This window comes from Tachyglossus aculeatus, chromosome 7 (assembly GCF_015852505.1).
Source record: "Tachyglossus aculeatus isolate mTacAcu1 chromosome 7, mTacAcu1.pri, whole genome shotgun sequence".
Taxonomy (NCBI): Eukaryota; Metazoa; Chordata; class Mammalia; order Monotremata; family Tachyglossidae; genus Tachyglossus; species Tachyglossus aculeatus.
The window spans coordinates 13,241,496-13,257,358 of NC_052072.1; the positions used below are offsets into that span (position 1 = coordinate 13,241,496).

At 49.8% G+C, this 15,863-nt stretch overlaps 1 protein-coding gene across 2 annotated transcripts in view; it reads left to right on the top strand.

The window, feature by feature from the left end:
- The window catches only part of PHLDA3 (pleckstrin homology like domain family A member 3), a 60,818-nt gene that overhangs the window by 4,654 nt on the left and 40,301 nt on the right, over positions 1 to 15,863 (top strand). Inside the window, exon 2 of one of the 2 annotated variants that reach the window (XM_038749090.1) lies at positions 643 to 1,425. The exons of the other annotated variant lie outside the window; for it this stretch is intronic. The gene's annotated coding sequence lies outside the window, so the exon portion shown is untranslated. Of the gene's footprint in view, positions 1 to 642; positions 1,426 to 15,863 lie in introns of those variants that run through there. 2 annotated transcript variants of the gene reach the window in all.

Consider the following 15,863-nt stretch of genomic DNA (forward strand, 5'->3'; position numbering starts at 1 on the left):
AGGTTAAAAGAACCAGGAGCCAGACCTAGCCCAGTGGGCTCCGGGGCAAAGCAGAAGGGTGAGAAGTTGGGGTGTTTCTGGAGTCTGCCCCCAGCTTCTGCTGTGGAGAGTGGGGGCAGGGGCGGCGGAAGCTACGTAGCCGGTTCTGCCCTGGGATCGGCAGAGCTGAGAGGAGCCTGGCCAGAGAAGCTGCCCAGTCAGGCCTTTTGGCATAGGATGGGGAGAGGGCAGTACTTGAAACTGACCCCACTGGCCTACTGGGCCTAGGGTTACTGAGAGCAGCAGTCACTGGAGCAGGAAACAGTGAGGCCAAGCCCAGCTGGAGGTTTCAGCTCCATGAAAGCTGGGAGAGACAGTATGTGTGGGCTGCCCAGGGAGATGATTATTATCTGTAACTAATTTGTTATCAGTCTTGGGGAAAGTGCCTTGGGGAAATGGAGGCCTTTTCCCTCACCCCTGGCTCAGAAGGCAAGACCCTACACTCAAAGGCCAGAGCTGCCTTCAGGCCCAACTTGCCTTGTGCCCTACCACCCAGGCCCTCTCTGTGCCCCCTGAATCCACCATGAGCACCCCCTTATGCCCTCCCCCCCGAACTCACAGGGTCTGCTAACCTTTCCCTAACCACTGACCTTGCTTCCACAGCTTCTCAGGCCCTGGGCACCAAGGATCTGAACTGTTCTGCACAAGGATGATGGTGGCCCAGAGAAGCGGACCCCAGAACGGCCCTGGATCTAGCCCTCTGGGTCAGAGAAGAGGAGCCGCGAAGCTGAGATCGAACCCTGTGTGCCCTCACTGCCCTCTGTCTGACCTGGAGAGCTGGAGCTCTGGGTGCTGAGGTCCACAGCCCCATCAAATCTCCAGGGAGCTCAGGGCAGCTGATCTGGCCAGGACTGTTGTCCACCGTGGCTCCTCGTGGCCCCTCCCAGCCCTCCTCCAGAGCCTCCGACAAAACCTGGCCCACACTGGAGCCCGCCTGCCGGCCCCTGTTGCGGACTCTGGACACCTCAAGCAGGGCTTGGGGGAGCGGGCACCCCGACCTTGAAGGAAGCGGTGGACTGGAGAGTCCTGGACTTCCCACCCTGTCCCAGCCCCCACCCCTGCCCACCACTCTTCCAGTGCCGAGAGGCATCAGCTGGGCTGCCCCTGCTTCGGGGGGCAGCACAGCCTTTCTGGTGCCAGACTTGCTGGGGAAGAACTCACACCTCCCACAACTCAGGCTTACTTTGTGTGTCCCCCAACCTTGCTGCAGAACAAGCCCGAGAAAGACTTGGGAGGGAGTGGGTGGGGTCTCCCCAAGGGGTAAACTGTGCCTCGTGCCTCCTTCCAGGCCCCCCCAGCCCACCCCCTCACTGCCCAGCAGCCAGGCTGTTTGGTGTGGCAGGGAGCTATTTCTTGCTGATTACAGCCCAAGGCAGTAACAGTGTCTTTGCCAGTGTCTTTTTCTTTGGCTGCGTCATCTTGTTTGTTAAGCACTTACTATATGTCAAACACTGTTCTAAGCGCTGGGGTAGGTACAAGTCAATTAGGTTGGACATGGTCCCTGTCCCGCTTGGAGCTCATAATCTTAAGTGGGAGGGAGAGCAGGTGTTGAATCCCCATTTTCAGTTGAGGAAAGTGAGACACTAAAAAGCTAAATGATTGTCCAATGTCACACAGCTAGCAATTGGCAGAGGCAGGATTAGAACTCAGGTCCTCTGACTCCCAGGCCATGCTGCTCTTTCCACTAGGCCATGTTGCTTCTTGGGGGTAGGCAGGTTGGCTTCTCTCTCCTGGCCGGGCTGAATCCCCTCTCCTTGGGCCTGAAGGCAGCTCTGCCACATCAGGCCTGGCTTCTACTTCCACTCCCTCCCCACCTGCTCACATGGCTCCAATGGAGTTCTTTCCTGGCAGCTCTTGAAAAGAAGGAATCGCGGCCCCCTTTTACTATTTTACAGAAACTCAGAATGGGATTGACTTTGTTTCTCCATTCTCCCTAGACCCAGGCTCCTCTTCTCTAACACTGATGCAGAAACAGGTACAGAGAGAGGCCTGAGGTCACCCATCATCAGCCAATTTGCAAATGATACTAAATTGGGAAAATGTGATTCAGAACCATTTAATACTATTGATTAATTGATGCTGTCATTAAAAAAATGTGGCACCCGGATGATCAACAGCAGTGGAACATGCCTAGAGTCAGGAAGGAGCTCTTCTGCCTGGCTTAGACAGATCTTTGGAGGGTTTGGGGTCCAGGTCCAGGTTTGATATCTGTGCTGTGAATCAATCACTCAGTGGTATTTTTTGAGCATTTACTGTGTGCAGAGCGCTGTACTAAACCCTTGGGATAGTACGACAGCATTGGTAGATATGTTCCTTGCCCACAATGAGATCATAGTCTAGAGTGGATGTGGAGGACTGTAAGGGGTTAGAGAGGTGCCACAAATGATTAAAGGTTGGGAAAACAAGTGCTGTGTGAGGAAAGCTATTGGAGTCGTTTTAGCCTGGAGAAGGGAGGATTCAGGGAGGGACAATAAGTTTCTTCCAGCCTAGGAAGAGTTTTACAAGAAGGCTGCTGGCCACTTGTTCACCATGTCCAGTGAGGGCCAGAGGAAACAGGCTGGAAAGTTCAGAAGAAGTGAGTTCAGGCTGACGGAAGACCTGTTATGGAGATAAACATTAGATAGAATAAGAGACCATGGGTGGTTGGACTGTCTCCACTCTGATGGAGATTAAAAACAAAAATAGACATATCTGTTTTGGGTGGTTTAATCATTCATCTGCCTAGAGACAAAATGCTGGACTAATGACCATTGGAGGTCCCTTCCTACTGTTGGGTTCTGAAAAAATAACAGTAACTGTGGCATTTGTTAAGCACATAGGATGGAGACACAATAACCAGGTTGGACATGGTTCCTGTCCCACTTAGAGCTTAAAGTCTAAGGGTGGGGGAGAACAAGTAGTTACTCTCCACTGTACCATTAAAGAAATGGAGGCACAGAGAAATTAGCTGACTTGCCCTAGGTCTCAGTGAGCACATGGCAGAGTCAGGATTAGAACCCAGGTCTTCTGCCTCCCAGTCCTGCACTCTTCCACTAGGTCATGCTTCCTCTCATCCTCTGCTATTAGTCCTGAGAGCTCAGCTTCCTCTATTGCACAGGAGGGGCAGGGGCAGGGAGGAGAGAAGAAAGAGAAGATCCCAGCTGCTGCCCTTGAGGAACCTATTAATCAACTGATGGTATTTATTGAGTGCTTAGTGTGTGGAGAGCACTGTACCAAGAGCTTAGGAGAGTACAATATAACAAATGGTAGACATATTCCCTACCCACAAGGAGCTTACAGTCTAGAGGGCTGTAGAGGTTACAGCATAGAGGACCCACAGGGCAGGGCAGGCACCTGGCCCATGGTGGAGTGCCTGGCTGGAGCCCTGAGCTGGCAGAAGGCCCAGCTGAGGAACCAAGACACCTGGGTTATTTGTTGGGGGGAGGTTTGGGCCAGATTTCACTGAGGGAAAACCAGTCTTGGGGTGAGCCGATGTCGGGAGAGAGTGGTGAGTTCTCAGGTGTCTGCCCACTACACCCACTTCAAGCGGGTCACAGACTCACTGCCTCTTCCCTGAGCCAACAGCCTGTGGGTCTCCAGGACAGGAGTCTCTGAGTATGGAGCCTCCTGAGTGGGTGGGCAGCTGCTCCAGGGGAGGGGGAGAGGCTCCAACCACTCACTTTCTCTTACCCTCATTGGCCCACTTGGCATTGCTGGGACTACCCCGAGCTCTAGGAGATGCTGGGGACGGTTTCAGGACTTTACTGGGGTGGCAGTGAGTATTTGGATCCTCCCAGACCAGAACCACTTGGGCCAGCCAAAAACCTGGGGGGCCTTTCTGCATAAATCCACCCTGCTCCTCTGCTTTCACCTCCTGAGGGGGTGCCCCCTGCTCAACCCCCCAATGCAGGCTGGGAAATGCCATAGGCAGAGGGGAGGAGCCTGATGCCTCATACCCAGGCTTAGGTGCATTGGTGCCGCAGTTAGCACAGAGTCAGGAACTGTGGCAACAACAGAAACAGTAGCCCATCTTTTTGACATAGTGTCTTTGTAAGACCTCCTGCCTCGGATGCTCACACTATCACCTGCCTGTGGCTGTAAAGAGTCACATTACCCATTTCTCAGCCAGCTATAAGTCCTGGGTTTACTTCTGCTATTCATTACATGCTTACCCTGTGCCAAGCACTGTGCTAAGCCCTGAGGCTGGTAAATGCAAAGTAATCAGTTGGACTCAATCCCTTTATCACATGGGTCAAAGTCTAAAAGAGAGTAGACCAGGTAGCTTCTCCCCACTTTACAGCTGAGAAAACTGAGGCTGCAGGGAAGATAATGGACTTGCCATTTATTATATATTTATTTATTGAGCACTTTGTGCAGAGCACTGTACTAAGTATTTGGGAGAATATAATAATAAACAGACACATTCCCTGCCCACAATGAGCTTACAGACTAGAGAATGGCCCCAGCACTGGCTCTTTTCCCCAGCAGGATCTACAGCCAGGCCCATCAGGCTACAGCCTGGAACTTCCTGGAGCCCAGAAGTTGCAAAATGGCTTCTAGAACCGCCCACACTGAAACGAAGAGTGGGGGTAGTGGTTTGAACCCACTGGGTGGTTCAGGGCCCAGCGAGATCCAGTACAGCCACAGTTGGGCTCTTGGCATACTGGTGGGTGAGGCAAGCAAAGAGTTCTATTGATCCAAGTGCAGCTGTGTCCCCAAAGATGAGGACCACGAGGACTTAGTGTTTCTGAGAAATCTTGTGATTTGAAACATCCCAATTCCCTCCACCCCACTCTAACCCCTTAGGAATCTGGAGTGCCCCAGGGCAGGGCCCTGGGAGAATGGTGTGGGGGAGGGGAGGACAGGCTGTATTAAGCAAGGGGGGAGTGCATGTGAGGTGGAAAATGTGCTTCTTGGGCCCGGAGGGCCGCAGGGTGGACGGGTGGGAGCTGATGGCTCTCTCCACACCCCAGCAACCCCTGCATCCTGTCCTCAGCCCTGTCTGTCAGCAGATGACTCACCGCTCGGAAAATAGAACAGGGCGATTCACGGCTAAGCTAACCGGCAGGAGCCTCATTGAGCCCCTAGGCTGGAAGCTGGATGAACTCATTCCCACACAGCTCATCTCTAGGGGGCGAGAAAGGATGAGGGAGGTCATGGGCTGGGATGGCGGATGGGAGCCGGGGAGAACAGTGGTCGGTGAGGGGGCCAGAAATTATCCTCCTGAGGGGCGGCAAGTTTGGAAACTCCCCTCTTCCCCACCACCAAGAGGCTGAGAACTAAATCTGTAGAAATGGTCTTGAGCTGCAGCACAAGAGAATGAGGATAAACTCGATTTTCAAGGTTGTGTGTCCCCGACACCGGGACGGAAGAGGGTTGGGTACTCTATGGAGGGCTGCCTCTGGTCCCTGAGGACCACCTGCTTGGGATGAGTTGAGTGAACTGGGAAACAGGAGGGAACAGTGGAAGAAGTCAGGGGGTTGAGGAAGCTGAGGGATAGGGATTTGCAGGAGCTCTCTGGGTGAAGGGTCACCATGGGGAGGACAGTAATCAGGCCTTCTCTGGGGCTAAACAAGAGGAAGAGGATTGACATTGCACAAGACCGAGTTTCGTTACGTCGGAGGGTGGATATCCTGCCTGCCGTAGGGAATTAGCATCGAGCCAAGCTACTGGCTACCAGGCTATCAGGATAGATGTGGAGAACTTTAAAACCCAATTTAGATTCTGGTCTCTCCAGGACAGTGAAGGTGACAAGGTGTTTGACCAGATGACCTTTCAAGGCTCTTTCTGGCCCTTGTTTAATGATCTCAGACCTCAGCCAAATGGCAGCTATCTGGGGCAATAATGGAAAACCAATCCCTGTTCTCTGTCCTAAGGCATCTCCGTGGTCAGCGCTTCCATGGAAAACACAGTCATCTCACACCTCTCCCCTTCCTCCCCACTTGATGCCTTGATCCAGCTTCCATTCCAAGGCCCAGGGGACTGAAGGGGCGAGGCATTGGCAGGACAGACTGTCAAAGTCAGGTAACTGAAGATGAGAAAAATACTTCTGAACTGAGAGGCTGCATTTGCAATCCAATCTCTGGCGCCTGCTCACTGTAGGCTTTCCAGCTGGCATGCCCAAAAAGGTTAAATGTAACTCCTTCCTCTTCTCTTCTCTCATTGGTCAAGTCTGCTCCAGATAGCCACTCCTCCCAACCCACACACACTTTTTTTTCCTCTTCATCGCAGCTTCCCAGCTACCACCTTGGTTCCTCACCCGCTGAGAACTGGGTTCCAATCTTTAGCGAAGATTCAGGGTCAGGGAAGATGCGGGGTCAAGGAAGTTGGGACAGGAGCTAAGTGAGGGTGGAGCAGGAAGGGGATGGAGAAAAACAGAGGCAAAAAGGGAAAGAGAAGCAGTGTGCCTAGTGGTTAGAGCAGGGATCTGGGAGTCAGAAGGACCTGGATTTTAATTCTGACTGCCACTAGTCTGTGGTGTGACCTTGGAGTGAGTCACTTTACTTTTCTGTGCTTCAGTTACCTCATCTGTAAAATGGAGATTAAGACTGTGAGCCCCATGTGGGACACAGCCCCATGTGGGACATACCTTGTATCTACTCCAGCCCTTAGTACAGTGCCTCCCACATAGTAAACATTTAAATAGCATAAAACAAAAACATAGTAAGTGCTTAAATACCATTAAAAAAGGCAAAAAGTGAAGGATAAGGGAGCAGAATGTAAACTCATGATGGGCAGGGAGTGAGTCTTAGTACCGTGCACAGTAAGAGCTCAATAAGTGTGATTGATTGAAAACTAGAGGGTAAGGTGCTGTGGGCTGCTGGGGTAGAAGGGAGAGGCACTCATGGCAGAGTTCAGCTTCCAGAGAGAGAGGAGGGAAATCTCTCCCTCTCACCCCATCAGTCATTCTGCATACCACCGGAGATAAATTGGACTCTGGCTAAATTCTGGGGACCCATTTTCTGTTATTCCCACCCAACTACTTTCATAGAAGTTTCCCTCACTCAGGAACTGCCTCTAACAGTCTCCTCCCCTTCTCTGCCCCAAACCTTGACCACTCTTATATTGCTCCAAACAGCCTCTTTACTACTAATAATGACCCCTCTGCTCAACCTCACCCCGCCCCCCCACCACCAGAGGTTTCCTGACCTTAGAGATCACCAGTTTGCCACATGCTGCCAGGCTTCTAAGGGTGGTGGGGAAAAGGAGGCAACTGGTTTTGGATGAAATGAGGACCTTGGCACTAGCAAATAATATCCTGGGCTTTCTCTTCCTTCCTGGTTTCAACCAGGTTTGGCAGAGAAAGCCAGGATTATTCCGATTATAATGGATGCATTATTTACTCCACCTTTGATTTCTCCACTGCCCCAGAGTCTTAAACTTGTGATCTCATTCATCTCCACATCCGGGCAAAGCAGGGAGGTAACGAGATAGAGTATCTCCTTTCCCCAGTTAGGGAAACCAAAACCCAGAGTTGGGTAAGTGATTTTCCCAAGACTACATGGCATGTGGTTTTGAACCAGAACTCAGGGATGCCAGCTGAGGTCTCCTACTTCTCACTACCTCTTGACAGAAAATGAACCACCCTGAAACAGACAGGATTAGAGAAACCAATCAAAGGACCGACTCAGAAGGGTGGTAATTAGACATGTGTTTGTGGAGTTCCGGGCCAGGGGAGGGGAAGGGAGGGAAGCAGCTGAGAAATCTCAGCTGTTTATCCCCAGGGAAGCTCTCCAGTTCCCCACCCTAAAGGATCAGCTCAGCCTGTGTGGCCTAGGGCTTCCCGGACCAGGGACCAGCTGATTTAGTCTCTAGTGAGAAGAAACCCCAAAATCTGCATTTCACAGCATGATTATCAGAAACATTTTCACTAGAACCAAAAGCAGGTAAACAGACTGGAACAAAGGACCTCCTGGAGAATGGGTGGAAGCAATGAAGGTTGAGGGCTGGGGGTGGGGAGACCGCCCCTCCAACCAAGCAGACCCCCGACTAAGCCTCTCCTGAGATCGCACAAATGATAAAAGTTCTGTGAGGGGGTACCGGGAAGCCCTGGGTCTGGTGCTTTTGATTCTGTGGCAAGACTCAGTACTGCCTGCTAGGGTATTAAGATATAATGAATAATATTTAAATATGCCTGAAGATATTCTATAAAAATGTCTTCCAACATGATTTTTTGAGATTCCTACATCAATTTTATTATTATAGTACATTATTATAATATAGTATATAATAATAATAGTATTTATTAAGCACTTGCTATGTATCAAGCATTGTTCTAAGTGCTGGGGTAGATTACAAGCTAATCAGGTTGGATGCAGTCCCTGTCCCATATGGGGCTCAGTCCTAAACCTCATTTTACAAACAAGGTAACTGAGGCACAGAGAAGTTAAGTGACCTGCCCAAGGTCATACAGCAGACAAGTGACAGAGTCAAGAGTAGAACCCAGGTCCTTCTGACTCTGAGGGCCATGCTCTATCCTCTAAGCCTTCCTGCTTCCACCTGCATGGTGAGGTCACTCTGATCATCTAACAGTCTCACCAGGCCTAAGCAGGGCACCAGCATTAAAATGGGCTCAGAAGACAGAGGGCTTCAGGCTGGTTTCAACCAATCTCCCACCCTATTCCTTCCCAATCCATTTCTAAATGTCATCATCCACCAGCAAGTCAAGGGCGCAGGGTATTTTTAAAGCCACAAAAATACCTGCTGCTCCTTTAGGGCTGGGGGAGGCAGCAGAGATGGAATCATCTCTCTCTTCACTGAGGTCTGAATCACCCTCTGAAAGGTCAAGGGGCCATTCTGTGCCTGGCACGCCAGCTAGAGACCGGCTCCCTGCCCAGATGGCCGCTGCCCTGAATCCCCTAGCTACTCTGTGGCCCAACTCCCTCCCCACATTTCCAAGGAAACCCACTGAGTCCGAGGTGGTTCACAGCCTTCCTGAAATTCCACCTCCCCCATCCTGCCTTCCCTGATTAACTCCCAATTACCCAAGTTGCATCAACCAAACAGCCCCCTCTGACACTTACATATTTATGTCCCTCGGCAGTAGTGTTCATTTTTTTCTGGAATTTGTTAATCACTTACTAAATGCCAGGCAGTGTACAAAGCATTGGTGTTGATACCAGACACAATCCCTGTCAATCAAACTTTTTTTTTATTGAGGGCTCACTATGTGCCGAGCACTGTACTAAGTACTTGGGAGAATACAATATTCATTCATTCAATCATATTTACTGAGTGCTTACTGTGTGCAGAGCACTGTACTTAGTGCTTGGGAAATATAAGTGGGCAACATATAGAGACCGTCCCTACCCAACAATGGGCTCACAGTCTAGAAGGGGGAGACAGACAACAAAACAAAATGTGGACAGGTGTCAGGTCATCAGAATAAATAAAAATAAAGCTAGATGCACATTATTAACAAAATAAATAGAATAGTAAATATGTACAAGTAAAATAAATAGAGTAATAAATCTGTACAAACATATACAGCTGCTGTGGGGAGAGGATGGAGGTAGGGTGGGGGGATGAGGAGGAAGAGAGAAAAAAGGGGGCTTATTCTGGGAAGGCCTCCTGGAGGAGGTGAGCTCTCAGTAGGGCTTTGAAGGGAGGAAGAGAGCTAGCTTGGCGGATGTGCAGAGGGTGGGCATTCCAGACCAGGGGGAGGATGAGGGCCAGGAGGTCGATGGTGGGACAGGTGAGAACGAGGTACAGTGAGGAGGTTAGCGGCAGAGAAGTGGAGGGTGCGGGCTGGGCTGGAGAAGGAGAGAAGGGAGGTGAGGTAGGAGGGGGTGAGGTGATGGACAGCCTTGAAGCCCAGGGTGAGGAGTTTTGCTTGATGTGTAGGTTGACTGGCAGCTACTGAGAGTTGATAAACATGTTGGTAGACATGTTGATAGACATGATAGATAGATGTTGACAGACATGTTTTCTCCCCACAACAAGCTTAAAGTCTAGAGTGCTTGTAGATATGCGGATAAGTGCTGTGAGACTGAGGGAGGAGTGAAAAAAGGGAACAAATCCAAGGGTGAGGGCACCTTACATAGGGCTCACAGTCTCAATCTCTATTTTACAGATGAGGTAATTGAGGCACAGAGAAATTAAGTGACTTTCCTAAGTTTACACAGCAGACAAATGGCAGAGCCAGGATTAAAACCCAGGTCCTCCGACTCCCAGGCCCATGCTCTTTCCACCAGGCCATGCTGCTTAGTAAACTGTAGTGTTCACTATTTAGTCAGATTACTTGACATATAAATATTTCTGTCTTTCACCCTCCGGAGAATGTCAGCTCCTTCTGTGCAGGGAATGTGTCTCATGTATCTGTTGTACCTTCCCATGTGTTTAGTGCAGTGCACTAAACCCTGTGAGTGCTCAATAAATACAATTGCTATTACTAAATTGGCATTATTCCTGACATAGATGTGGTAGGGCAGTCGCATGGTTCAGAAATAGACCTGAGCACTTCCTGCCGATGTGCTGGGGGAGGAGAAGCCATATTGTCTGGGGGTCAAGCCCCTTTGGCTCAGGGATCCAAAGACATTGGGCGTTGGGTGAAAAAGAAACCAGATAGTTGGTCTCCAAGGAAAGTAATTTGCTGTCTCCTTCCATCAGGTCTGAAGGGTGGGAAATGAGCACCAGACCCTGGGGTCTGTGCCAGCTTAGGGGCTGTGCCCAGGCTGTCTTTCCATAAAACAACAGCCAGCTTTGACAGTCTGTTGGCCAATCTTCAGTCTCCCTAGCATCCCCTTCCCTGCCCTCCCACCCATTCTCCTGGGCTCCAGTTTTGATTTCCAGGGGAATTGAAGCCTAGGCAGGGGAAACTCTTGAAAGCCAACCAACTGTTGTATAATAATAATAATGGTATTTGTTAAGTGCTTACTATGTTCCAAGCACTGGGGTTGATACAAGCAAGTCAGGTTAGGCACAGTCCTTGTCCCACATGGGGTTCACGGTCTCAATCCCCATTTTACAGATGAGGTAACGGAGGCCCAGAGAAGTGAAATGACTTGCTGAAGGTCACACCGCAGACATGTAGCAGGGCCAGGATTAGAACCCACGACCTTCTGACTAAAATGCCCATGCTCTCTTTACTATGCTATACTGCTTCTGGTTTGGTTGACATGTTCTCCGATCCCAGTGAGGGTCAGGAGGAGCAGGTCACCTGGCTCTGCTCACCCCAGCTGGCAACCCAGAAATGTTCAGTCTTCCTGTTACGACTCTGAAAAGCAATGGATTTACTGAGTTCCACCAGGCCAGAAAGGGACAGTCCTGCCTCAGTGTCTATAGGGGGAGTCTGTGAAGGGTCATCCAATCCAATCCCCTGTCTCCAGGCAAATTAGTGCCCAAAACCCCAGAACAGCACTTGAATGTCAGGATGTTCACCCTAATCCAACTTACTCTTGCTGCAGCTCCAGTTAATTTCCTCTTTTTCGTTTCTCTCCAGAGAAGAAGGGGTCAGTGCCAGGACTGGAACCCAGGAGCCCTGCCTCCCAGGGGCCCAGCCTGTGTTGCTAGACCCTGTCCCTGAAAGACATTGCTTCAGGGAGGGGGAGAGGGGTTGAGGGAGGAAGGGGATGGCGGCCAGCTCTGGGCCCCCCTCCCCTCCACCTCCCCAGGCTTCTCCCCGTTCTCACTTTGGCGCCGCGTGGGAGGCCTTGGCCAGAGGACCCTGGAATCTGGCTGCAGCAAGGAGGATAAACTTCCTTCTTTTCAGCAAGATACTCTCGCTCCCACACAGGGAATCGCTGCCCGATTCCGTTGGGAACTGTAAATCCACCGCCCACGGAGACAGCTGCAGCTTGACTGAGACTCTTTGGAGGGCTTAACTCTTTCCAACCCTGGGCAGAGGGGGTGGTGGTGGTGTGTATGTGTGAGTGTGTGTACTCACTAATTTTCTCTCCTCTCCAGGACAGCTTTGGCCACCCCTCCCTTGATCAACCCCTCTCCCCAGTAATGGTTTTGTTCACTTTTATTTTGGTGATTATAATAGTGTTTGTTAAATAAGCACTGGGGTAAGTACCATACAATCAGATTAGACACAGTCCCTGTCTCCCCACTATTCCCTCTCCCAGAAGTGGTTTAGCTCACTTTCTCCTGCCCCTACTCTTCCCACTTCCCAGGAATGATTTTGCCCACTCTGCCCACTCCCCAGAGATGGTTCTGTCCACTCTTCCCATTCTCTGCCCCAACCTTCTTCCCCAAATCTTCCTCCCGCTCACCCCCGGGATGATTTTGCCCACTCTTCTCCTTCCCCAAGGATAGCTTTTTACACTTTCCACTCCCTAGGGATGGTGTTGTCTACTTTCTCAGACCTCTCACGCAACCCCCAGGGCTGGTTCCCCCCCTACTCCTCCAGGGTGGACATGGCCTGGAACAGCTGGGTAGGAAGGGGTGAGGTCCTTGGGGCTGGCCAGTGACCCCCTCCTCCCCAACACCCACCCCCTACTCCCCACGCCTGGGGTTCAGTGCCAGGAACCTTAGTCTAGGTCTAGAGTGGCTGGAAGTGTCCTAGGGCAATTGGATGGCCACTTGGGTATTGTTTATTGTAGCTGCATCATCCAGCAGGGAAGGAAGCCTACACTTAACCCCTTGGGTGCTGCACCCCGGATGGACCCTCTTGGTCCCGGAAAGGGGTGGAGAAGGTAGACCTAGGGCCAACCTCTGTCGGGCTTTGGGCTCCCGGAACCGAACCATGGGCTGGCCAGGGGAGTCCCACCCAAGGGCCAGGCTGCACCTGGCAGCAAGAAACCCCCTCTAGACTGTAAGTTCATTGTGGGCAGGGAATGTGTCTGTTATATTGTAGTCTCCCACGTGCTTAGTAAAGTGCTCTGCACACAATAAGCACTCAATAAATATGATTGAATGATTAGTCCCTGTCCATTCACCTGCAGGTAGGTGGGCACTGAGGCTCTGGATGACATTCCTGGGCAAGGAGAGGCACAAAAGGAGAGGGAACAAACCTGGAACCTAGAACACTGTATATCCCGGGGATGGGACAGCAACTCTCCCTGTCTTTGGGTATCTTTGTTTTTCATTAAACAGCCGTGGCCCTTCATTCAGCTCACTCCACCAATCAATCAATGGTATTTAATAAGTGCTTGTTGGGCACAAAGCACTGTACTAAGCATTTGGGAGAATAAAACAGAATGGGTAGACATGTTCCCTCTGCACAGGGAGCATACAGTTGAGAAGGGGAGACAGATATTCAAATTAACTAGTCCTTGTACATAAGAGCTGTGGGGCTGAATTTAGCTTGAACTTCAAGTTCTTAAAGGGTACAGATCTGAGTGCATAGGCAACACAGAAGGGACAGGGAATAAGGGAAATAATAATGATGGCATTTATTAAGCGCTTACTATGTGCAAAGCACTGTTCTAAGCGCTGGTGAGGTTACAAGGTGATCAAGTTGTCCCACGGGGGGGCTCACAGTCTTCATCCCCATTTTACAGATGAGGTAATTGAGGTACAGAGAAGTCAAGTGACCTGCCCAAAGTCACACAGCTGACAATTGGCGGAGCCAGGATTCAAACCCAAGACCTCTGACTCCAAAGCCCGTGCTGTTTTCACTGAGCCACGCTGCTTCTCTAATCACTTTACTATGAACACTTTTAAATGAATGTTTTCACTGGTTGTTGCAATAAGTTGTGAGAATTTACAATGTGCTACCTGAATAGGTATGCTCAACGTCTGATAAAATTTATTTTGGCTCTATTAAAAACACAGTAAGCTACAGGTTTAATTTACAAAGCAAATAAAACACCACCATAAGCAATTTCACATTGATATGGGAGAGGGCAGATTAACCCATACGGCCAGTGAGGAAATTTACCTCGAAGCACCTTAAACATCACCTTAAACCAAACTGTTATTCTTAATGAGGGTTGGCTGGAGAAGGTGTCTTGGCTATTTCCCCTATTGGTAATCTTTTTTAAATGTGTGCCTCCCCCTTTGAACTGTAAGCTCCTAGTGGGCAGCGATCATGTCTTGCCAACCTGATTATATCGTACTTGCCTCAGGGCTTAGTTCAGTGCCCTGCATACAGTAGGGTAATAAATACCACTGATTGATTGATTGGAAGATATGTGATTTTAGTGCGTCTTGGAACATGGGGAAATATTGATTGATTGATTGACTGGGGAGAGGGGTGGTCTGTTGTATATGAAAGGGGAGGGAGTTCCAGGCCAGAGGGAGGATGTGGGTGAGAGGTCAGTGGTGAGATAGATGAAATTGTAGTACAGTGAGTATGTTGTCCTTAGAGGAGCAAAGTGTGCAGGCTGGTTTGTAGTAGGAAATCAGAGAGGTAAGATAGGAGAAGGGGTGAACTGACTGAGGGCTTTAAAGCCGATGGTAAGGAGTTTCTGTTTGATGTGGAGGTTGGGCAACGACTGGAGGTTCTTGAGCTGTGGGGTGACATGGACAGAATGGTTTTTGTAGAAAAATCATCTGGCCAACAGAGTGAATTATGGACTGGAGAGGGGAGAAACAAGAAATAAGGAGGTCAACAAGGAGGCCTGTGAGTAGTCATAGTGTGATAAGATAAATGCTTGCTTCAGCATGGGAACAGTATGGATGGGGAGGAAAGGATGGATTTTAGAGACCAGCTCTCTTTCTCCTACTACTCCTGTCTCTTCTCCCACTACAGCTCACAGCCTACTCCCTGAGCCTTATTCTCACCTCCCCGTGCCCTCCTACTTGGAACACCCTTCCCCTCCACATCTGCATGAACACTGTTCTCCCTATCTTTATATCTCTTCCAAGAAGCCTCCCCTGATTCATCTCACCTCCTACACTATTTAAGCTTTTCCCTGCCACTTATGCATTTCCAACCCCCTTCCATAACATTTATGTGCTTATTGTTATGTTCTATCATTTCCTTGTACCTGTAATTTATTTGAAGGTACATCGCCTACCACACACCAACTCTCTGCCAGTTTTACTGACATTTTCACAGACAGGTAGGGGTTTGTGGCCTGGTGGAAAGAGCAAGGAGTTGGGTGATCAGGGTTCTAAACCCCAGGCTTCCACTTGTCTGCTGTGTGGCCTTGGGCAGGTCACTTACATCCTAATCTGTAAATTGGGGATAGAATACTTGTTCGTGCCCCCACTTAGACTGTGAGCCTCATGAGGGTCAGGGGCTGTGTTTGAGCACTTAGAGAAGCAGCGTGGCTCAGTGGAAAGAGCACAGGCTTGGGAGTCGGAAGTCATGGGTTCTAATCCCAGCTCCGCCACATGTCTGCTGTGTGACCTTGGGAAAGTCACTTAACTTCTCTGAACCTCAGTTACCTCATCTGTAAAATGAGGATTGAGACTGTGAGCCCACATGGGACAACCTGTTCACCTTGTATCCCCCCCAGAGCTTAGAACCACTTTGCACATAGTAAGCGCTTAACAAATGCCATTATTATCATTATTATTATTATTATTATTATTAGAACAGTACCCAGTGCTTAGAACAGTGTTCAGCACTTAGAACAGTGCTCGAAACATAGTAAGCACTTAACAAATACCATCATTATTACTACTGTGTCAATCCCACTGCTTAGAACAGTTTGCACATAGTAAGTGCTTAATAAATACTACTTTTATCCTGTTTATTAAGTTCTTACTATGTTCCAGGAACTGGACTAGGCACTGGGGTAAATATAAGATAATTAGGATGAACATAGTCCATGTCACACATGGGGCTCACAGTCTTAATCCCCACTTTACAGGCGAGGTAATTGAGGAACAGAGAAGTGAAGTGACTTTCCCAAAGTCACCCAGCAGACAAGTGGTGATTATTTTCTCCAGTTTCTCACTGGGGTGAGAAAGGAGCTTGCCCCCCAACCCCAGCCTCTCTGCCTGTAGTC